General features: G+C 41.7%; 1 protein-coding gene across 1 annotated transcript in view; it reads right to left on the bottom strand.

The window, feature by feature from the left end:
- LOC134225622 (glucose dehydrogenase [FAD, quinone]) overlaps positions 1-23365 on the bottom strand; it is a 184552-nt gene that overhangs the window by 160040 nt on the left and 1147 nt on the right. The window lies entirely within an intron of this gene.

Consider the following 23365-nt stretch of genomic DNA (forward strand, 5'->3'; position numbering starts at 1 on the left):
GGGGCAGATCCTGCTGGAATCACTGGCCATGTTGGATGTGGACTTGGCTAATGTCGGTACCAAAAGTACCTACAGCTGGAACGGTGCCCAGTCGATTATCGACGTTACGTTCTGGAGCCCTGGCCAAACGAGTAGTTCGAACTGGAGGGTAGATGATGGCTACACTCACAGCGACCACCTGGCGGTTCGCTACAGTATCGACTATACGACCAGCATTCAGCGGACGGAAGAAGGGGCGAGGCCTAGTCCTCGTATGTGGAAGACATCATACTTCGACGACGAGGTGTTTAAGGAAGCGCTCCGCCGCGAGCACAATACTCTCGGTCTGAGCGGCGAGCAGCTGGTAACAGTACTCTCGCGTGCATGCGATGCCACCATGCCTAGGAAAGTCCACCCTAGGAATGGGAGACCACCGGCTTACTGGTGGACTCAAGCAATTGCGAACCTGCGCCGCGCCTGCCTACGGGCAAGGAGGCGGGTGCAGCGAGCACGCACAGAAGAGGAGCGTGTTGAACGACGGGTGGCGTTCGTGGCTGCTAGAGCCGCTCTGAAGACTGTGATTAGATCAAGCAAAAAAGCCTGCTTCGAGGGCCTGTGTCAAAGTGCCAACGCGAATCCATGGGGTGACGCCGTAATGGCCAAAACACGTGGGGCGGTCTCCAGAGATGCTGGAGAGGATCATCGTGGGGCTCTTCCCACGTCACGACCCAAGTCCCTGGCCCCACTTTGTGGAGCTGTCAGGGGCAAGGATGGTTGACGAGGGAAGAGTAACTATGGCGGAACTTGCGGGGATTGCACAGTCCCTTAGTGTAGGTAAGGCGCCAGGACCGGATGGTATTCCGAACCTGGCCATCAAAGCGGCCATTGCTGAGGCTCCCGAGATGTTCAGATCTGTTATGCAGAGATGCCTGGACGAGGAGTCTTCCCTGAAGCATGGAAAAGGCAGAGCTTGGTCCTATTGCCAAAAGCGGAAAACCACCGGGGATCCGTCGGCATATAGACCAATATGCCTGCTTGACACGGCAGGAAGGTGCTCGAGAAGATCATCCTCAACAGGTTGTTGATACGCACGGAGGGTGCGGATGGTCTATCGAGTAACCAGTTTGGCTTCCGAAAGGGTAAGTCGACCGTAGACGCTAACTTGTCGGTTACCAAATCCGCGGAGATTGCTATCCAGCGTAAGAGGAGGGGAGTTCGCTATTGTGCAGTAGTGACTCTCGACGTGAGGAATGCTTTCAATAGTGCCAGTTGGGCAGCTATTGCAGATGCGCTCCTGCGTCTTGGAATTCCCGAGTACCTGTACAAGATTCTCGGAAGCTACTTCCAGAATCGAGTACTGGTATACGACACGGAGGCGGGTCAGAAGTGCGTTGACATAACCTCAGGGGTTCCGCAAGGTTCCATACTGGGTCCGGTGTTATGGAACGTCATGTACGACGGTGTCTTGAGGTTGAAGTTCCCGGTGGGCGTGGCAATCGTCGGCTTTGCTGACGATATTACGCTGGAGGTCTACGGCGAATCGATCGAAGAGGTGGAATTGACTGCAGCCCACTCGATCGCAATTGTGGAGGAGTGGATGAGTTCCAGGAAGTTAGAACTGGCTCACCACAAGACTGAGGTGGTTGTTGTTAACAACCGAAAGTCGGAGCAACAAGCGGTGATAAGGGCAGGCAACTGCACGGTCACCTCTGAACGCTCCATCAAACTCTTGGGGGTAATGATCGACGTTCACCTTTGGTAGCCACGTCAATTACGCCTGCAAGCGTGCCTCCACAGCTATAGCGGCATTGTCCCGGATGATGTCCAATAGCTCTGCGGTTTATGCTAGCAAGCGCAAGCTTCTGGCTAGCGTTGCTCTGTCCATACTGAGGTATGGGGGGCCAGCTTGGGGCACGGCCCTGCGTATTAACTGCTACAGAACGAAGTTAGAAAGTACGTATAGGCTCATGTGCCTAAGAGTTGCGAGCGCGTACCGTACCGTGTCGCACGATGCACTTTGCGTCATCACCGGTATGATGCCTATCGACATAGTTATCGGTGAAGACATAGAGTGCTTCGAAATGCGCGGCACGAGAGGCATCCGTAGGACTGTCAGGTTGGCCTCAATGGTCAAATGGCAGCGTGCGTGGGACAGTTCCACTAAGGGTAGATGGACACATAGGTTGATACCGGAGATAGGTACGTGGGTCAAGAGGCGCCATGGGGAAATCACTTTCCACCTGACCCAGGTCCTTACAGGCCATGGTTGCTTCAGACAGTACCTAAACCGGTTTGGACACTCGGCCTCGCTGAGTGTCCGGTGTGCGCAGGTTTAGAGGAAACGGCGGAACACGTGTTGTTCGTGTGCCCGCGTTTTCGCACAATGCGTGACCACATGCTTGCCACATGTGGTCTGGACACTACCCCGGACAACCTAGTCCGGAGGATGTGTAAAGATGAAGTTGGCTGGAACGCCGTTTTGTCGGCTATCGTCCAAATCGTCTCGGAGCTACACAGAAGGTGGCGCGTGGACTCGAGGAATGGCTAGTTCAGGCGCAAATAAGAGGTGGTCCAAGGGTTCGGAGTCGGCTTCATGGGTCATACCGGTGCCCTGTGGTCGAACTCGATTCTTTTATCGAACAAGTGGCCGCGTGAAGAACAACATCGTATCGTCGTTTTTGCGGCGTCGGTCAACCGGGCGGGTTCCGAGCCCGAGGACGGAAAGGGGTCCTCGTCAAGGCTGGGGCAGGCGTAGGCACCGCGTCGGCAAGTCCCTCTGTGTGCTGGCGAATAGGCCCTATCGCAGAAAGGTCAATTTGGGGTGCACGCGGCATCATCATTCTTGATACCAGTCGTGCAGAGGGAAGCAGGCGCGAAGTCGACCCTGCCCACCTTCCGAGGACATAGGGCGTGGTAAGGCCACCTGGAAAGCCGGCAATGCGCTGGCACGACACCATGGTGTTCTTCTAAAAAAGCTAATCACGATGTTCGATGCTGCAAGGACACGCAGCTAACCTCGAGGGTGCGTTATGCACTGGCCCCCCTTTGAAGCACTACTTTCTGGTTGTACCGAAGGGACGATGGGCTTGGCGGCAATGGAAACGGTTTAGCTGGTCGGGGATGCAGTCCTGCCTCCCTCATTGGAGGTGGCCCCTAACCCAGCACTTCCTGGTCAACCCAGGATGTCTGTTGAGCAGATTCCCCCTCCATTGTTTAGGAAGAAAAAAAAAACACACCTACAGTTGTGCACATGTGGTGCATGGGGAGTGTCCCTGCTTCGGCAGGGTAGCGTGTGGTCTGCTTCGGCAGTGGTGTGATTGATCTGCTCGTGCTGAGGCAGGAGTGTCGTAGCGTAATATCTGTAGGCCCAGGCAGTTACCGCTATCGACACCTCGAAGCGCAGCAGAAGTCTGAGTATGGACTGCACATGCTGAGGTAGGAGTCGAGGTACCTTCTCGACACCTCGAGGCATGGCAGTGGAGTGTTAGAGTGAGCACCCGAAAAAGGGTCACATGGAGCGAATGGTCTTTGGAGAAGCTGCTTCGGCGGCAGGGTAGCAGTGGGTTGTACCCACACACCTACAGTTGTGCACATGTGGTGCATGGGGAGTGTCCCTGCTTCGGCAGGGTAGCGTGTGGTCTGCTTCGGCAGTGGTGTGATTGATCTGCTCGTGCTGAGGCAGGAGTGTCGTAGCGTAATATCTGTAGGCCCAGGCAGTTACCGCTATTGACACCTTGAGGCATGGCAGCGGAGCGCCCGGGAGAGCATCCAAGTAAGACTCAAATGGAGTGAATGGTGTGCGAGCACCCAAGTCAGTCTCGCGTGGGACGAGTGCCTGTGTGAGCGATAATGAGCGAGTACGCTTAGTACTGCCGTCCCCCCAGAAGTAGTACTGCGAGGTAGTTCCTGGGGGAAACGATGGTGGAGCCCAAGGGAGTTTAGTCGGTATTACCGGTATGGTCGAGTCCGACACTCCAGTACACTTCCGTGTGGTAGTTTGGCAACTACAATGCACGTGTACTGGGTTAGTGTGTAAATGCATTCTCCCTTGTAAAAAAAAAAAAAAAAAAAAAAGACCCGCCCTACCTCACACAGGACAGGGCAAACGAATTATGGTGACAAATAGGTCCTATGCTGAGGGCTAATGTGACAACACAATACATGTGTCCGAAACGTCGGATGAAAACATAAAACCCCGTTTTTGATCCCAAAAGACTGAAAGCCAATACCCCTATTGTATATAGGGGCTGTCCATAAACCACGTAGACTCTTGAGGGGGAGGGAGGGGTTTCGAATAAGTCTACGTTAGTCTACGAAGGGGGACGGGGGGTATGCCAAAAGTCTACGTAGACTTTTATTTTTTTTTTTTTTTTGAAAAACAATTTATACAGAAGCTATGTGCACAGTTCAATTGTTTTATTTTTTTAAGGATTTTCCCAGATTTTTTTTTGCAAGACTTTATCGGAATAATCTAATGAATTTCACTGAAGTAATAGTCTGAACTACGGCTTAAAACTATATGGATATTCCCGGGAAATTCTTCTGTGCTGAGCAGGAAAATTCTCCGAAGTATTCTACAAAAACTTTCGAGAAAATTTCAAAATTTCCACTTGGATTTTATTGCAGATTCTACTAAAAAAAATATTTTCGTCGGGAACTTCTTTGGAAACTACAAGTGATTCTTTATAATTTTCACGGGAAACTATGTCGCACTTCAACGGAGAATTCCACGAGAAACCCTTCACTGGAGATTTTCTGGAAAGTCCCCGGGAATTTTTTCCTAATTTCAGAAATTCTTCGGAATTTTCGCGAGGAATTCTTTGGATATATAATCGAAATTCTTCGAAATGTCTTCAAGAGTACTAATGCGAATTCTTTGGAATAATCGATGGAAAATCTTAGGAATTTCTAAAGAAAATGTTGACAATTTCCACGAGAAATTATTTGAATTTCCCACCAAAAACTTTTTGAGTTTCCGCAAAAAAATGCTTGCAATTTTGTAAGAAAGCTTTTGTAATTTTCATTAAATTTTTACGAGCAATTTATTAAAATTTCAACTGAAATCTATCTATATAATAAAAATAAAATGGTCTGTGTTCGTATGTAAAATGGCTGGATGGATTTTCTTCATTCCTTCAACAGATATGTTCGTTATCGTTTCCGACGGGTTTATATGATATTTCCTCATGCGAAAATCATTTGTAAAGTTGAGTAGATCGTTAAAAACGAAAATAAAGATTTGTATGGGAATTTCGCATGAACAGTTCACAACGCGCTTTTCGCCTACTAAGCAGGACAACGTCTGCAGGGTCGACTAGTCTATATAATAAAAATGAAATGGTCTGTGTTCGTATCCGCATAACGCGGAAACGGCTGGATGGATTTTGTTCATTCCTTCAGCAAATATGATAGCTATCGTTTCCGAAGGGTTTATATGATATTTCCAAATGCGAAGATTACGAGAAACGTTGAGTAAATTGTGAAAAACTAAAATTAAGAATCGTATGGAAACTTTGCATGGGCAGTTCAGAACGCGCATTTACGCCTACTAGGCAGGACAATTTCCATCGCAAATTATTCGGAAAAGTCTTTGGAATGTCTATAGGATTTAAAAAAAAACCTCAGGAAATTGTTCCAAATCGTAGGAAACCATTCCAAAATTCCACGGTAAATATTTCGGAATGTCCATTTAAACTTAAAATTACCTCGGGAAAAAATTCTAATTTTTTTCACGGAAATTCTGAAATATCTTCGGTTTTATACAAATTTTAACTGGCGTGAAGAATTGTAAGTCAGATGCGTGACAGATTTTAAGCAGTGGCGCGCCGATGCAAAAGTGTCGACAGCGGTGGTGCACACCTCTAGGAGAAATCGAATTCAACAGAAATTAAATTGACTTGGAGGTTTGATTTCAGGATTAGGAGCATATGATTAAATTTGATTTCGATTTTGATTGTCCAATCACATATGATATTTTGCCAAATTTGGAAAAGTCTACGTAGACTTCAAGGGGGTGGGGGAGGGGTTTCGGAAAAGTCTACGAAAGTCTACTAGGGGGGAGGGGGGTTTGAAAATGTGAAATTTCAGTCTACGTGGTTTGTGGACAGCCCCATACTACTATAAAACGCAAAATGAGAAAATAAAATGAATGTTACTATATCACTACTATTAATTACAGGCGCCTCGCCATCCAGATTCTGTATTTTGAGCTCCTGGCGAGCCCAAAGCAGAAAATCCATTTAGTGCTCTTCATCATTTAGAATTATGAAGCCTAAAGATTAACCCTAACGCTTGACTTCCAACTAAATCTGTTGTGGGCGCACAAACACCAGTCGGTGATGTAATTATCTCCCTGGAAGATAAGGTGACGGAGTTTTTCACGACACTTCTCGGAAACAAAACGAGCCTAGAGCAAAAACTTGATGCAATCGTTTTGACACTTTGTGCCGACTATATGTATCTGAGTCGGATTCTCCGAAAGCATTTAGTTTAACGACTTCCACATCGTTATGTTGCTGGTGTGGCAGCCCATTAAAGCACCTCCACCGTATTTATAGTTGCCACCTTGGCTGGCACGACAGATAGTGAGAATGACATGGTACGGTACGACTGTCGCTTACAACAAGGATAACTTTTGTGTTCGCACCTAAATCCGTCCTTTCCCTGGATTAGAAGAACGCCGGATATACTCGATAGTGTGTGGTAGTGGTGATGTAACTCGTGAGCAGAATGCAAGTCAGAATATTTTGCACTCTAAGCTCACATCATTACTCTATATCTTGATATCGTCATCTTTGCACCATGATCCAGTTCCTGGCTAAACGTTATTCTTATTTGTGCCAATTCACGCCAGTCCCTGTCTTCGCAGGAGGATGCTGTAGTGCGTCCCAGTTCTCGGAATCGGTATTCCTTTACAACCCTTTCCGGCAACCGGAGATGAAAGTGTCCCTGTTGCTAGTTAACATTCGAAAAGTTTTATCACATGAGGAAAGTTTCCGCCGTAAAGTAGAGACCTTATGGTGCTATTGCCTGTTGTATTACTTCGTCGATGCTATCACTGTACGTAAGTACTTTTGCCTTGAGATCGAGGGAGCACTCGAACTTATGTTGTCAGAATATAGCCCTCTGGTGCATCCAGTTGAGAGCAATAATTTTCTGGTAAATTTGAAGCAGATTGTCCACATATTCTGTTACGCTTATGGAGAAAAGGGTTTCAAGGCATTTGCTTTTGTGATCCGAACATTTGTAAATTGTACGTAGGAAAAAAACTGTACCGTACTTAATAATGCAACGAAATCAAATTTTCAAACCACTTCTCAAATTTAATTTTCGAATTAATCATAGAAAAAGTTCTTGCAACACAAAAATCAGAAAAATCTCCATCGGAAGCGTATAAGTTTTTCTCATGGTGATTTAAAAGAATTATAACTATCTGGCACATGTATCAGAAACTGAAGAAAGTGACCTCGATGCGATTCACAAAGCAATGTTATAAATCATTAAAATTGTTTTCACCGAAAAGTAGAGAAAGATGGCGATTTTCCATTGTTATTAGATTTCAGTAAAAATATAGATATTTCTACCAGTTTTAATGTCTAAATAATCAACTTGGACCACTACTACCGGAGCAACAACCCTAAATGAGAATGATACGGCATAAATGTTTAAAAGCTCATGTCATTTGAAGCGCACAATTTGACGTAGTCCCCGTTCTTAAACGTGTTACAGACTGTCGTGAATTAAGTAAGTGAGATCCGTCTCCAAACAAATGGTAATACTTTTTTTTCATGAGAACACCGTTCCGATTTAAAATTCAGTCTCTTCCATCTTTTCACTTTCATTAGACTTTGAAATTTGTCTCTAAGTTCCCACCCCATAAAAACATCAAATCAAGGAAGGAGAGAGTGATCAGCTGTGAAGCGAAGAATAAACCAACACAAAAAATCCGAAATTATGCAAAACTGATTTAAGATTTATGAACGGATCGTTTGGAAAGCAGCAGCATCTATGACGATTCTTCCCCTTTGCCATTCGCGATTATTTATTGGTGGGAGTGCGCCATTTAGCGGTTTCACTCTGTATAGAAGCAACCCAGCAAAGAAACGGCGGAAGATAGGGAAATTGAACCCAACTGATGTCATAATTTGCATCTTTCAACGGTGCCATTGTGGCAGCTAATCATAAATATAGGGTTACGGTAGATATTTTGATGTGGGATTGAATTTTCGTCATAGGCTGGAGAAATCATGGGAGTTGACCTACAAAACCATGACAAATATGGCTTGGGCAAGCGCTTATCCCAAGTAGAACATAAAATATTGATAATAATTACATATCTGTCGAATATTCACTAAACATGTTTAGGGATGGTCAATAAATCCTTGTCTAGCAATTGGAAATGAGGGACTACACGAAAACACAACCCGTAACCCCTTTTTTTGCTACATAAAATTCGACAGACTGTTGAACGTGGCGTCACGACCAGTAGTGTTGTGCTGATTGAGTTGTTTGTCATAATTTAAATTTTTTCCCCATTCGATTGGAAAAAATAGGTTTTTGTTATGCCGGTTGTCACTTATAGAGTCAAAATAGCCACATCATCGTGGGAGAGTACGAGCACTGGAATTGATCCGATCACCGGCTGTGAAACGGAATTCATTTTATGGCCTATTCAAACTAATTAGCAGCAAATGGTTCACTGCGGCGAAATTAATTTATGACTGGAGATGAGCTAACGGGGCGTAGGATTGGAAATTGATTGAGTAACTATTTTTACATGGTCACATCTAATTAATCACTTAACTAATTACGGTAGCAATTTACTGTTAATTATATTTTTTTCCGCTTCGTGATGTAAGAATGACATTTTTTAATGTTAACGCCAATTAAAAATAGCATATTAGGTTGTCATATCAGCATACCAGATCATACTTCATCAAAAAGATGCTCATATAGAAAAAGTAATAGTCATGTGGGCATCGGTAGAGCCAGCACCTTTCCGTGCTGATGAACTGACAATCAACTAAGGGACACATATTTGTTTTCTGTAGCTTTTAAACCATTTTTACGACGAATGCACCACTCTTTTTGTAAATAGAAAGCGAGTAATGTGTTCCAGATTTAGGCAAAAACAAACAGACCACTTTTACTTACACTCAATTGTTTTCTCAGTTCACACAGCGGCGGTACGTAACACCATCCACAGCTAACTCAGTGCAGGCACCTCTGCAAATGGCTTTTACCCTCCCGAACCTCTCTATTGCTGCTGCTGCAACTTCCTAAAAAAAATCTTTTCACGCCTTTCCCGTACGTCTTGAGCTATACTAAACAGTTACGGAGTTACTATTTTTCGCGTTTTTGCTAAGCCACATTTTACTTTTACTAGCCGGCATAATTATGAAATAAGGGTTTGAGGGGGAGCGTTTGAGCGTAACATCAAGTGAGTACACCTGCTGGCTCTAGTGCTTACTTCTCGTAAACAAATACTGCTTTGAATTAATTAAACATGAATTAGCACCCCCTATTAATATCGAAATGTTGGGAAACAAAAATAGATATCTGCGCTTTTCTTTCTGTGATCGTTGATAATCTCGACGTGACGATAAGATACAGATTGATAAAAACGCTACAACACCGGCAGCTTATTTGATGATGCTATTCAGCGGGCAGGGTGAACATTTCTTCAAGAAAGTATTCATAGTGGGTGAAATTTCGTAATGGTAAGTTTTTGTGATTCAGGACGCTTTTATATAGCTATGTAGGCGGAAAATAAATGAAATTCAATTGAGACGCAAAATTGTTTTAAAAAGAACATCATGGCAGGGTGAATATCGTCAGGTGAAGAATGAGGCGTGATTTTGGGATGAATTGTTATGTTCTGTATTTTTAAGACGAAAAATTAATCTAACGCGATAAAAATATAAGAAAATAATTAATAACGTATTCAATTATAACAATTTTATATGAAAGTAGGTATCAAAATTGTGCGTCACCTTTTTTCGGAAAATCGTGTTTTAAGTCTCTTGTGCGATGGGACAATTCAAATAATCGTCTCATTGTCAATACATAGCATTTAAAGTACATGGCCACATGACGAGAGAAGAGTCATTCGAAACTTAGCATAAATGTATAAAGCTGGTCCTCCTTGGTAGACAAATTGCTTTAGAACGCTAGCATGTAAAAAAAAGTGTTGCGCTTGTTTAAAATGATGAATCATGATGATGAATTCCTCAAAAAGATTATTCCAATTGAGGCGTCAATACTTGCAGAAAAACATAGGTGCTTCGATCCGTAACGCCTTATATTGGCTTGTTTGTAATTATTTGGAAAATTAACCAAAAAGTGCATTTATTCAATTTCAAGTTTCTCTAAATCGTCCTGAAGTGTGTAAGTGCGTGTGTGTAAAAGTTGCGAAAAATTCAATTCACTAATATTTTAGAAACTTATCTTGAATCGATTTGCTTTCAACGAGTTGCATTCGACGAGAAATCGTTTCTCATTGTTCCCTATCGAAAATTAGCCAGATTGGAATACGGGGTTAAAAGTTATGGCCAAAGTACGATTTGTGTATAATGAAAAGCGCTAAGAAGTCTCACCAAAACTGTTTTAATATATCTAATGCACGAGAACGCTAGCTGGAACAGGCATTGAAAGCGTGAGTGAAGCGGACGAGCATTGATTTAATTCAATCATAGCATCCTATGCCAGTGAGTGAACAGCCTTGCTCAGATGGATACCAAACAACGATTATGAGCGATCGTTGCTGCGTAAACAACGAGCAACAGAGTTCGCCAAGCCAAACTTGGTATGGTATCCAGGGAAGCTACGACTGGAGCATTTGTGTTACGCTTGCTCTACTAGAATAAAACCAAAACACATCAGGTGTACTGCTTTATTCACTCTGCTTTCAAGTTGCTGGGATGGAGGAGAGAAAGTATCAAAGCCTCCCATGCAGTGTATCAGAGTTCCATTCTCATAGCGGACTTAATTTTCCTAATGTTTGAAAAGATTTTTCTAACAGCGTGTGGTAACAACAATCATTGTTAGGTTACCAAGTGATTTGCCTCGCTCAGTTGTCTCCCATTGGTGAGCGATGAAGATCTTTAAACATTGAATCAACGAACGCCAAATTTCAACGATTTTGAAAGCATCAGCGATTAGGTCGCAGTAGAGCATCAAGTTGGCATGAATTTAGACAATTTTAACTCATGATCTGATTTTTTTCAATGCCTGAGCTGGAACAATCAGGGTTTTGACACAAACAGTCGAAAAATTGGAAAGGTTCACGCCGTTCTGACCTAATTTTTTTTTTAAATTTCGGTCTTTTGCTTATAATACCCATGGAACGATCATGCGTCTCCTTCACTTCAAAATGCCAATCAGTTAATTAAGGTCTGAGGGAAGGGTTTTCCGTTAAAAAAGCACGTGGTAGCACTCTCTGAGAGAAAATTGCCCAATTCAGCCCGCCAGAATGATGCTGTCAGTGTCGCCAAAATTATTTCATCATTATGCAGTTTACAATTGCTTGAGAATTTGCCGTAAACGGAGAACAAGAGGAATTGGCAACAATGGGGAAGAAATTTATCACTCATGCAGTGGTTCGGCGAGAGAACAGCAGCAGCGCCGACCAATCACGCAAAGAGGAAATTAAAATAAACAAACTCCAGCTGGTTTTGGAAAATTAAAACATGAGTCGTTTCTAGAACAACATTAGAAAATATCGTAGGAGGATTTCTGAACAAGGTTTCCACACAAGCTTTGAAAAGTATTTGGGTGATAACAGTGGTGCTGGTGCTAGTAAGACAAATAAGACAAATAAGACAAATAAGACAAATAAGACAAATAAGACAAATAAGACAAATAAGACAAATAAGACAAATAAGACAAATAAGACAAATAAGACAAATAAGACAAATAAGACAAATAAGACAAATAAGACAAATAAGACAAATAAGACAAATAAGACAAATAAGACAAATAAGACAAATAAGACAAATAAGACAAATAAGACAAAAAAAGACAAATAAGACAAATAAGACAAATAAGACAAATAAGACAAATAAGACAAATAAGACAAATAAGACAAATAAGACAAATAAGACAAATAAGACAAATAAGACAAATAAGACAAATAAGACAAATAAGGCAAATAAGACAAATAAGACAAATAAGACAAATTAGACAAATAAGACAAATAAAAGAAATAAGAGAAATAAGACAAATAAGACAAATAAGACAAATAAGACAAATAAGACAAATAAGACAAATAAGACAAATAAGACAAATAAGACAAATAAGACAAATAAGACAAATAAGACAAATAAGACAAATAAGACAAATAAGACAAATAAGACAAATAAGACAAATAAGACAAATAAGACAAATAAGACAAATAAGACAAATAAGACAAATAAGACAAATAAGACAAATAAGACAAATAAGACAAATAAGACAAATAAGACAAATAAGACAAATAAGACAAATAAGACAAATAAGACAAATAAGACAAATAAGACAAATAAGACAAATAAGACAAATAAGACAAATAAAGACAAATAAGACAAATAAGACAAATAAGACAAATAAGACAAATAAGACAAATAAGACAAATAAGACAAATAAGACAACAAGACAAATAAGACAAATAAGACAAATAAGACAAATAAGACAAATAAGACAAATAAGACAAATAAGACAAATAAGACAAATAAGACAAATAAGACAAATAAGACAAATAAGACAAATAAGACAAATAAGACAAATAAGACAAATAAGACAAATAAGACAAATAAGACAAATAAGACAAATAAGACAAATAAGACAAATAAGACAAATAAGACAAATAAGACAAATAAGACAAATAAGACAAATAAGACAAATAAGACAAATAAGACAAATAAGACAAATAAGACAAATAAGACAAATAAGACAAATAAGACAAATAAGACAAATAAGACAAATAAGACAAATAAGACAAATAAGACAAATAAGACAAATAAGACAAATAAGACAAATTAGACAAATAAGACAAATAAGACAAATAAGACAAATAAGACAAATAAGACAAATAAGACAAATAAGACAAATAAGACAAATAAGACAAATAAGACAAATAAGACAAATAAGACAAATAAGACAAATAAGACAAATAAGACAAATAAGACAAATAAGACAAATAAGACCAATAAGGCAAATAATACAAATTAAACAAATAAGACAAATAAGATAGATAAGACAAATAAGACAAGACTAAGAAGAAAAATAAAGAAAGTTCCTCCAGGAGTTCCTTCGGAAGTTCCTCCGGAATTTCCTCCAGCAATTCCTTCGGAAGTTCTTCCAGGAATTGTCTACGAAAGTTCCTCCAAGAAATCTTTCAGAAGTTCCTCCAGGAATTCCTCCGGAAGTTCCTCCAGGAATTCCTCCGGAAGTTCCTCCAGGAATTCCTCCTGAAGTTCCTCCAGGAATTCCTCCGGAAGTTCCTCCAGGAATTCCTCCGGAAGTTCCTCCAGGAATTCCTCCGGAAGTTCCTCCAGGAATTCCTCCGGAAGTTCCTCCAGGAATTCCTCCGGAAGTTCCTCCAGGAATTGCTCAGGAAGTTTCTCCAGGAATTCCTCCGAAAGTTCCTCCAGGAATTCCTCCGGAAGTTCCTCCAGGAATTCCTCCGGAAGTTCCTCCAGGAATTCCTCCGGAAGTTCCTCCAGGAATTCCTCCGGAAGTTCCTCCAGGAATTCCTCCGGAAGTTCCTCCAGGAATTCCTCCGGAAGTTCCTCCAGGAATTCCTCCGGAAGTTCCTCCAGGAATTCCTCCGGAAGTTCCTCCAGGAATTCCTCCGGAAGTTCCTCCAGTTCCTTCGGGAGTTCCCCCGGAAGTTCCTCCGGAAGTTCCTCCAGGAAGTTCCTCCAGGAAGTTCCTCCAGGAATTTCCTCCAGAAGATCCTCCAGGATGTTACTCCGGAAGTTCCTCCAGGAAGTTCCTCCGGAAGTTCCTCCAGGAAGTTCCACCGGAAGTCCTTCAGGAAGTTCCTCCGGAAGTTCCTCCAGGAAGTTCCTCCGGAAGTTCCTCCAGGAAGTTCCTCCGGAAGTTCCTCCAGGAATTCCTCCGGAAGTTCCTCCAGAAATTCCTCCTGAAGTTCCTCCAGGAATTCCTCCGGAAGTTCCTTCGGGAATTCCGAAGGAACTTCCGGAAGTATTCCCGAAGGAACTTCCGGAGGAATTCCCGAAGGAACTTCCGGAGGAATTCCCGAAGGAATTTCTGGAGGAATTCCCAAAGGAACTTCCGGAGGAATTCCCAAAGGAACTTCCGGAGGAATTCCCGAAGGAACTTCCGGAGGAATTCCCGAAGGAACTTCCGGAGGAATTCCCGAAGGAACTTCCGGAGGAATTCCCGAAGGAACTTCCGGAGGAATTCCCGAAGGAACTTTCGGAGGAATTCCCGAAGGAACTTCCGGAGGAATTCCCGAAGGAACTTCCGGAGGAATTCCCGAAGGAACTTCCGGAGGAATTCCCGAAGGAACTTCCGGAGGAATTCCCGAAGGAACTTCCGGAGGAATTCCCGAAGGGACTTCCGGAGGATTCCCGAAGGAACTTCCGGAGGAATTCCCGAAGGAACTTCCGGAGGAATTCCCGAAGGAACTTCCGGAGGAATTCCCGAAGGAACTTCCGGAGGAATTCCCGAAGGAACTTCCGGAGGAATTCTCGAAGGAACTTCCGGAGGAATTCCCGAAGGAACTTTCGGAAGAATAATCGAAGGAACTTCCGGAGAGATTCCCGAAGAAACTTCCTAAGGAATTTCTGGAGGAACTTCCGAAGGAATTCCTGGAGGAACTTCCGAAGGAATTCCTGGAGGAACTTCCGTAGGAATTCGAAGGAACTTCCGGAGGAATTCGAAGGAACTTCCGGAGGAATTCCGAAGGAACTTCCGGAGGAATTCGAAGGAACTTCCGGAGGAATTCCCGAAGGAACTTCCGGAGGAATTCGAAGGAACTTCGGAGGAATTCGAAGGAACTTCCGGAGGAATTCTTGAAGGACCTTCCGGAGGAATTCCCGAAAGAACTTTCGGAGGAATTACCGAAGGAACTTCCGGAGGAATTCCCGAATGAACTTCCGGAGGAATTCCCGAAGGAACTTCCGGAAGAATTTCCGAAGGAACTTCCGAAGGAACTTCCGGAGGAATTCCCGAAGGAACTTCCGGAGGAATTCCCGAAGGAACTTCCGGAGGAATTCCCGAAGGAACTTCCGGAGGAATTCCCACAGTAACTTTCGGAAAAATTCCCGAAAGAACTTCCGGAGGAATTCCCGAAAAAACTTAGGGAGGAATTCCCGAAGGAACGTCCGGAGGAATTCCCGAAGGAACTTCCGGAGGAATTCCTGAAGGAGCTTCCGCAGGAATTCCCGAAGGAACTTCGGAGGAATTCTGAAGGAACTTCCGGAGGAATTCCCGAAGGAACTTCCGGAGGAATTCCCGAACGAACTTCCGGAGGAATTCACGAAGGAACTTCCGGAGGAATTCCCGCAGGAACTTCCGGAGGAATTCCCGAAGGAACTTCCGGAGGAATTCCTGAAAGAACTTCCGGAGGAATTCCCGAACGAACTTCCGGAGGAATTCACGAAGGAACTTCCGGAGGAATTCCTGAAAGAACTTCCGGAGGAATTCCCGAACGAACTTCCGGAGGAATTCACGAAGGAACTTCCGGAGGAATTCACGAAGGAACTTCCGAAAAAATTCTCATAGGAACTTTCGGAGGAATTCCCGCAGGAACTTCCGGAGGAATTCCCGAAGGAACTTCCGGAAGAATTCCCGAAGGAACTTCCGGAGAAATTCTCATAGGAACTTCCGGAGGAATTCGCGAAGGAACATCCGGAGGAATTCCCGAAGGAACTTCCGGAGGAATTCCCGAAGGAACTTCCGGAGGAATTCCCGAAGGAACTTCCGGAGGAATTCCCGAAGGAACTTCCGGATGAATTTCCGAAGGAACTTCCGGAAAAATTCCCGAAGAAACTTCCGGAGTAATTCCCGAAGGAACTTCCGGAGGAATTCCCGAAAGAACTTCCGGAGGAATTCCCGAAGGAACTTCCGGAAGAATTCCCGAAGGATCTTCCGAAAAAATTCTCGAAGGTACTTCCGGGGGAACTTCCGAAGGAACTTTCAGAGGAATTCCCGAAAGAACTTCCGGAGGAATTCCCGAAGGAACTTCCGGAGGATTTCCCGAAGGAATTTCCGGAGGAATTCCCGAAGGAACTTCCGGAGGAATACCCGAAGGAACTTCCGGAGGAATTCGCGAAGGAACTTCCGGAGGAATCCCCGAAGGAACTTCCGGAGGAATTCCCGAAGGAACTTCCGGAAGAATTTCCGAAGGAACTTCCGGAGGAATTCACAAAGGAACTTCCGGAAGAATTCCCGAATGAACTTCCGGAGGAACTCCCGAAGGCACTTCCGGAGGAATTCCCATAGGAACCCCTGAAGGAACTACCGAAGTAACTCCTGGAAGAACTTCCGAAGAAATTCCTGGATGAACTTCCGAATGAAGTCCTGGAAAATCTTCCGGGTAATTCCTTGAGGAACTTCCGAAGGAATTCCTGGAGGAACTTTCGAAGGAATTCCTGGAGGAACTTCCGAAGGAATTTCTGGAGGAACTTCCGAAAAAAATCCTGGAACAACTTCCGAAGAAATTCCTGGAGGAACTTCCGAAGGAACTCTTGTCGGATTTTCGAAGGAATTCCTGGCGGAACTTCCGAAGAAATTCCTGGAGGAACTTCCGAAGGAATTCCAGGAGGAACTCCCGAAGGAATTCCTGAAGGATCTTCCGAAGGAATTCCTGGAGGAACATCCGAAGGAATTTCTGGAGAGGATTTCTAGAGGAAATTCCGGAGGAATTCCTAGAGGTACTTCCGGAAGAATTCCTGGAGAAACTTCCGAAGGAATTTCTGGAGAAACTTCCGAAGGAATTCCTGGAGAAACTTTCGAAGGAATTACTGGAGAAACTTCCGAAGGAATTCCTGGAGAAACTTCCGAGGGAATTCCTGGAAAAACTTCCGAAGGAATTCCTGGAGAGACTTCCAAAGGAATTTCTGGATAAACTTCCAAAGGAATTTCTGCAGTAACTTCCGAAAGAATTTCTGGAGGATCTTCCGAAAGAATTCCTGGATAAATTTGGGAGAAATTCCTGGAGAAACTTCCGAAGAAATTCCTGGAAGAACTTCTGAAGGAATTCCAGGAGAAACTTCCGAAAGAATTTCTGGAGGAACTTCCGAAGGAATTCCAGAAGGAACTTCCGGAGGAATTACTGGAGGAACTTCCGGAGGAATTCCAGGAGGAACTTCCGAAGGAACTCCTGGAGGAACTTCCAGAGGAATTCCAGAAGGATTTACTGTAGGAACTTCCGGAGGAATTACTGGAGCAACTTCCGGAGTAATTCCTGAAGGAACTTCAGAAGAAATTCCTGGAGGAACTTCTGGAGGATTTCCTAGAGGAGCTTCTGGAGGAATTCCTGGAGGAATTTACGGAGGAACTTCCGGAGGAATTCCCGGAGGTACTTCCGGAGGTACTTCCGGAGGAACTTCTGGAGGAATACCTGGAGGGACTTCCGTAGGAATTTGTCTTGATTATCTTATTTGTACTGTTTGTCTTAGTTGCTTTATTTGACTCTTTTATTTAGCTTATTTGTTCTATTTGTCTTATTTGTTTTATTTATTTTCGATTATTTATCTCATCAAATTCCAATATTTGATTTCAATTTATATATTTGGTATCCTCGTGTTCCCAAATAGGAATACACTTTTTTCTAGTGTCACGCTAGATACAAAATTGACGGACTTTCTACCGCTCTTATCGCTCCTTTCCTGCCGTGCGCCACAAGAAAATGTGCTGTTGGCTGCTCTCCCGAAATGGTAACTTTTGTATGGAATTTAAAAAACTTGGTTGAAGTAAAGAGAGCTTCCTGCAAAATTTATTGCGGTGACATATACTTTTTATTACATCAAAATGATCGTTGGAATAATTCAAAACTTTTGTCAGTTGGGTTTTGCGAAATTCGGTTCCTTTGTGCCTCAAATCATCGGAGAGAGGTACTGAGAAGCGAAAATTTCAGTTGTACAATAGCTCAGTATTGAGACATTCATTCAAATTTGGGAAATAGTAGGTCCATGAAATTTTGTAGGAACATTCCTTGATAAATTTCAAAGAGATTGTCAGTTGGGATAAGCGAAATTCGTTCCCAATTCCGAGTTATAGACATTTTAGTACGAAAATAGCGCTCTACCGCGAGAGAGCTTCCCTCAGACCTTAAAGTTGTCAAGCTTGTAACTGACCAAACATAATAAAGTACTTAAAGAATATATTATTGCTCTCATGTTCAATGTTGATTTTATGATAACGTGTCCGTCGAAAATTCGTTGAGAAGATGGATATTTATTCTCTGAGTAAAACATTTACAAGTTTAGGTTTTCTTAGTTAACTATAAAATATGTTTAACCACATTTAACTAATGCTCTGCGATACAAGATTTTTTCTACAAGAAACGGAACAAACTTTATCGCTCTATCACGAAAGTAAACGACGCAGGAATTTCTGGTTAAGATCAAGAACTCTTCGTTGCTGGAACATCGAGAAGCAATGATCTCAAAGTGGCCAGATCGAAAAAAATTTACGTAGCTTAATCATCCGAAGCTGCCGCTGTTCCTAGTGTTATTTTTTCGTTACTTCTTAGGATAGACTAGCTGAGCCTTTATTTCAGATAATCCAGCCCCTTCTGATACTTGATTACAATTTGCATAATGTTATATCAGTACGTTTTCTATTAAGTAATGATATCATTTTCAATGTTTTGTTTTTCATAATCTTTATTTTCTTTGGAAACATCAATTGGTAGCGCTGTTATCCCAGTGACGATCAAGAAATCATTTAACAACTGAAGGGGGAATATGGCGAAACACAGGCCAAAAACGACAGATATAGAATTTTAACTACCCTCCCAAAATCTTAGTCAGCATACAAAATTATGCAATAATTCAAGATCTCGCAATGAGCTGCTGAAAACACAAAGAAACTGCAGATTTAAAAAGGTTTTATGTAACACAAAAGTAAGTATGTCATCGTTAAGCGACGAAATTTCAACTCTATATATCATTGCGCCAAACAGACCAGGACATTCGGCCGTCCTGTTCGAGGCCGAACAAAACATTAGGCCGAAAAAGTCATTTGGCTGAATAGGAAGGGGAAGGGTCAGTTGGCCAAAACCCATTCGGCCGAACAAACTATTAGGCTGAAACCCTGTTCGTCCTGTTCGGGCCGAACAAAACATTAGGCCGAAAAAGTCATTTGGCTGAATAGGAAGGGGAAGGGTCAGTTGGCCAAAACCCATTCGGCCGAACAAACCATTAGGCTGAAACCCTTGAGGCCGAAAGTCAAATGGCCGAATAGGACATTTGGTCGAAAAGGAGACGTCTTACTTCTCACTACTTTGTTCCCACTTCTTATTGTGAAAAGTGACGTCTCAATACTCACTTCGAACTTCTCGCATTTCACAGTGTTTCTCATTTATGAGAATGATTTTCGGCAATATCTAGTTGATTTGAAATCATCAAAGTAAGCTTGATATGAACAACAACAAAGAGCCACCAAAATATCAATCGAAGCAATCGTGGTACTTCGCCAGCAATCAAAGACATATGTGGTCAATCATCACGGACTGGAGTGACAGTTAATCAGCAGACTTTCGCTTGCCTAGCAGCATGATAATCTCCACTATTCTCATCGCAATCCGAGGGGAATTCCCATTAGAATCCGAGAAGAATTCTGATTGGAATCTCTAAAGAATTACTTTTAGAATCGTCGAAGTAGTCGAAACGAATCGCTTCGGCATCATTCCATGTGTAAGTGGGAAATAAGTAGTAGCGAGAAGCAGGCATTGCAATATCATCTGAGCACAGGATATTATCTTTGCTTGTGCAAAGATATTATCCCTAATCAAAGAGCACTCTGGAAAGATATTATCATTTGAGCGTTTGATGATGATCCGGATAGCCAGCGCGATTCGAGGTTTGTTCGCGTTGTTTACTGAGCGGTTAGATAAGTAAGATCGGTATCCCATTATTTTTTCAGTATTTTTGCTCAAAAGATCGAATGATGGGATGGTTTGCAATGCCTGGTGAAAAGGGGGACGTCTCACATTTCACACCTCTTTTCTCATTTTTCAAAAGATCTGTTCGGCTAAATAATCTATTCGGCCAAAAGACCTATTCGGCCAAATGAATTCTGGACTCATGGGTATCAGCCAAATGGTTTGTTCGGCCTAGTTGCATTCGTTTTGGTCAAATGACCCTTTCCTTTCCTATTCGGCCAAATGACTTATTCGGCCTAATGGTTTGTTCGGCCAAATGTCCTATTCGGCCGAATGTCCTATTTGGCCAAATGTCCTATTCGGCCAAATGTCCCATTCGCCCAAATGGCTTTCGGCCGAATGGGTTTTGGTCAAATGACACTTCCCCGTGGATAGATTTTTAGGAAAACTGTGTGATTTAACTCCTCATAATCTGACTAAATCTGATCACATATGAGTTGCAGTAATCTATGTGGAATATGTTTGCTGCTAGGGGTGACTATAGTACCAGTTGTCGCACTAGTGCAGTGGTGCTCAGCATTTTGGGCGTTTTTCCCATTAATTTGCTTGTCACACAATGAAAAAGAGCTTTCTTCCAACAAGTTAATATTTGTATGAAAGCTTTCAAATATACCTATCAGCTGAGGGTATGACTTGATCAAAGTAAAATTACACTGCGGCCCGCGGGCCGCACCATTGTTTTGCTTTGATCGTTTCATACGGAGTGAATTTAACACCAATATCCGTTTTATTACCCTGATCAGATAGATATATTTGCTAATTTGTATGGTCAAAGCTCATTTTTATTGTGTGAGAAGCAAATTGAGGGAAAAAACGCCCAAAGTGCTGAGCACCACTGCACTAGTGTATTATACACCAAGTGGCACCTCAAATCACATGAACCATATTCATATGACACGATAACACCTTTAATCTTCTCCAAAACAAACAGACCCTAATTGTCTGACTTTTTTTAATTTTTGTTGTCCTTTGCACCAATTGTCGCACTAGTAGTCCCATTATGGCCAATCACATTAAAAAACAATGGGATTTGTTATAATAGGAACAAAATTTCTATTAGATTTTTGGTTTTCAGAGTTAAGATTCATTAAGACAACCGTACACTGTCGGATGATTATTATTATAACAACAATAAACAACAACATAATAATAGTGCCACAGCTGGTACATGCGTTCCTATTATGAATTAAGCAATTTTGGGTACTTATACCGGACGCTTTCATTTAATTTTCTTTTTGCTTTTTGCTTTCATTTTCTTCTTTTTGCTAAATACCTGGCAGACGCTTTCATTTGAAGAAGACATCATCTCCTCTCGTCGGTAAACGTATTAACTAACCCTTTCCTTCCAACGACCTTTTTCAAAGATTTCAATAGGAGCGAAAAATGCTAGAACAAATAGCTTAAAATAATGGAAAGGGAAAAAAAGGGTGATGGTAAATCAATAGTTACTTGATTGTTGTCGATATTTTTACTATTTTTACATAACATTGATTATGTACCCAATTCAATTAAAACATAAAGCTGTGCTAAATATTGCTTTTTGTTGAAAAACTTCGATGAAAAATTGTAGTTTGATAGATTTCTACAGCTCCCATGGTAAGGATAGGGTTGAAGTATAATTGGAAGAAAGTATTATCTCCTCTTTTACTCAATTTCGTAGGATATGACTTTTCCAGATATTGGCGTGGAATCTTAGTTTATTGAACAACAATGATGTTTAAGCAGAATCTTTATTGCGTTTCTCTTAGTAACTCTAACTAGTATTTTTTTATTCTTTGCAAATATTTTCATTTTGCGATGCATCGGAATTTGTTACGAAGCTTTTAGGGTTAATGGCCTTTCGGGGTAATGGGTTTCGGGGTAGTGTCCCATTCCAGGTAGTGGGCTTCGGGGTGATGGTATTCGGGCTAGTAGGGTGGAGCCGTGTTTTCCTAATTCCTTCAGGCTATTTCCACAAAAAATATCTACAAATTGAAATTTTATCGGGAAATTCTTCAACAAGTCCTTGGTGAAATCTTTTCAAACTTCAGAACACATTTTTTAAATTATCATCTTCTGGAAATCCATTCGCACTTGCGTTTCCACATTTTAAATTATTTCTTCGCATTTTGTTTTTGAATAAACGAAAATTCATAGAAATTAGCTTGAAAAAGGTTGAACAAAGCGGCTTACTCAAAATAAAGCTTATTCCAAAACTGACTTTAAGTAGGAGAAATCATATCTTACAAATTGTACTATTACAAAACATTTAAATCACATCTATTGAACAACTCCTGGTTCAATTCCGTATTTGTTAGAACTGAACTGATATGATAATAAATCTTGAACATCTTTCTGGGGAAATGCATTTTCAAAATTCAAAAGCATTCACCCCACGGAACCTAAATCCTGTGACCGGTGACGGTGCACATCTCTAGCTCTAAGAAATGTGTTCACAAAGACTAGACATGGCTACAATAAAAAATAAATAAAAATAAATACTATTTCAGTGGAAAATGTAATGCACAATGCATAAAAACCTTTTTAAAAATTGCAGTCAGATTGAGAGATTCATCGAAAAAGGAGGGTGCCCACCACCAAACCAATAAAAGTGCCCAGAATCAAATCAGTCTTTTAGAATGCGATGAAAAAATTCCTAATCTAAAAAAAGATCAATATTCACTGTGCTAAAAGGCTTTTTAATTAAATCATTCCACTCCATGACACTATAAACAAGTCAAAAATAACTTCTTCAAGTATAAGAAATATTTGAGATATTCGCTTGAGAAGATGCATATATCCATTATACACAATTCCGAGAAAACAACAAAGAACTGGTCTGTCGATTCTTTTGATTTCTTCAATACAGATTACTAATTATAGGCAAAATTGTACGTCCTGAGTCACTTCCAGTTTGGAAACTTCAAGCACTTAAGAATTTCTTTACTCAAATGGGCTTTTCGCTGTTTTAGAAACTAATAACAGTAGTATTTGAAATAAGTTAGTGTATGTTTTAAAGAATACCTCCAAATACTAATTTTTCCTTTAATTATTGCATCATAAAGGAACCATGTCATCTCGAAAAAAAGAAATAAAGCATTAATTTGATCAGTTCTTTTTGATGATATGCGCGTACACCACTGAAAAAACACTAAATAGGAAACAAACCAAACTGCTGTTCATGTATTTGTTTCTTTTAGCATAAATATGAAAGCTACGAGATGAAGAACCGGAACAGTTACCCTATAACCAATTTCTTTAAAAGTGTGCACATTTTTATTCCAACTTTTG

This window comes from Armigeres subalbatus, chromosome 3, assembly GCF_024139115.2.
Source record: "Armigeres subalbatus isolate Guangzhou_Male chromosome 3, GZ_Asu_2, whole genome shotgun sequence".
Lineage (NCBI taxonomy): Eukaryota > Metazoa > Arthropoda > Insecta > Diptera > Culicidae > Armigeres > Armigeres subalbatus.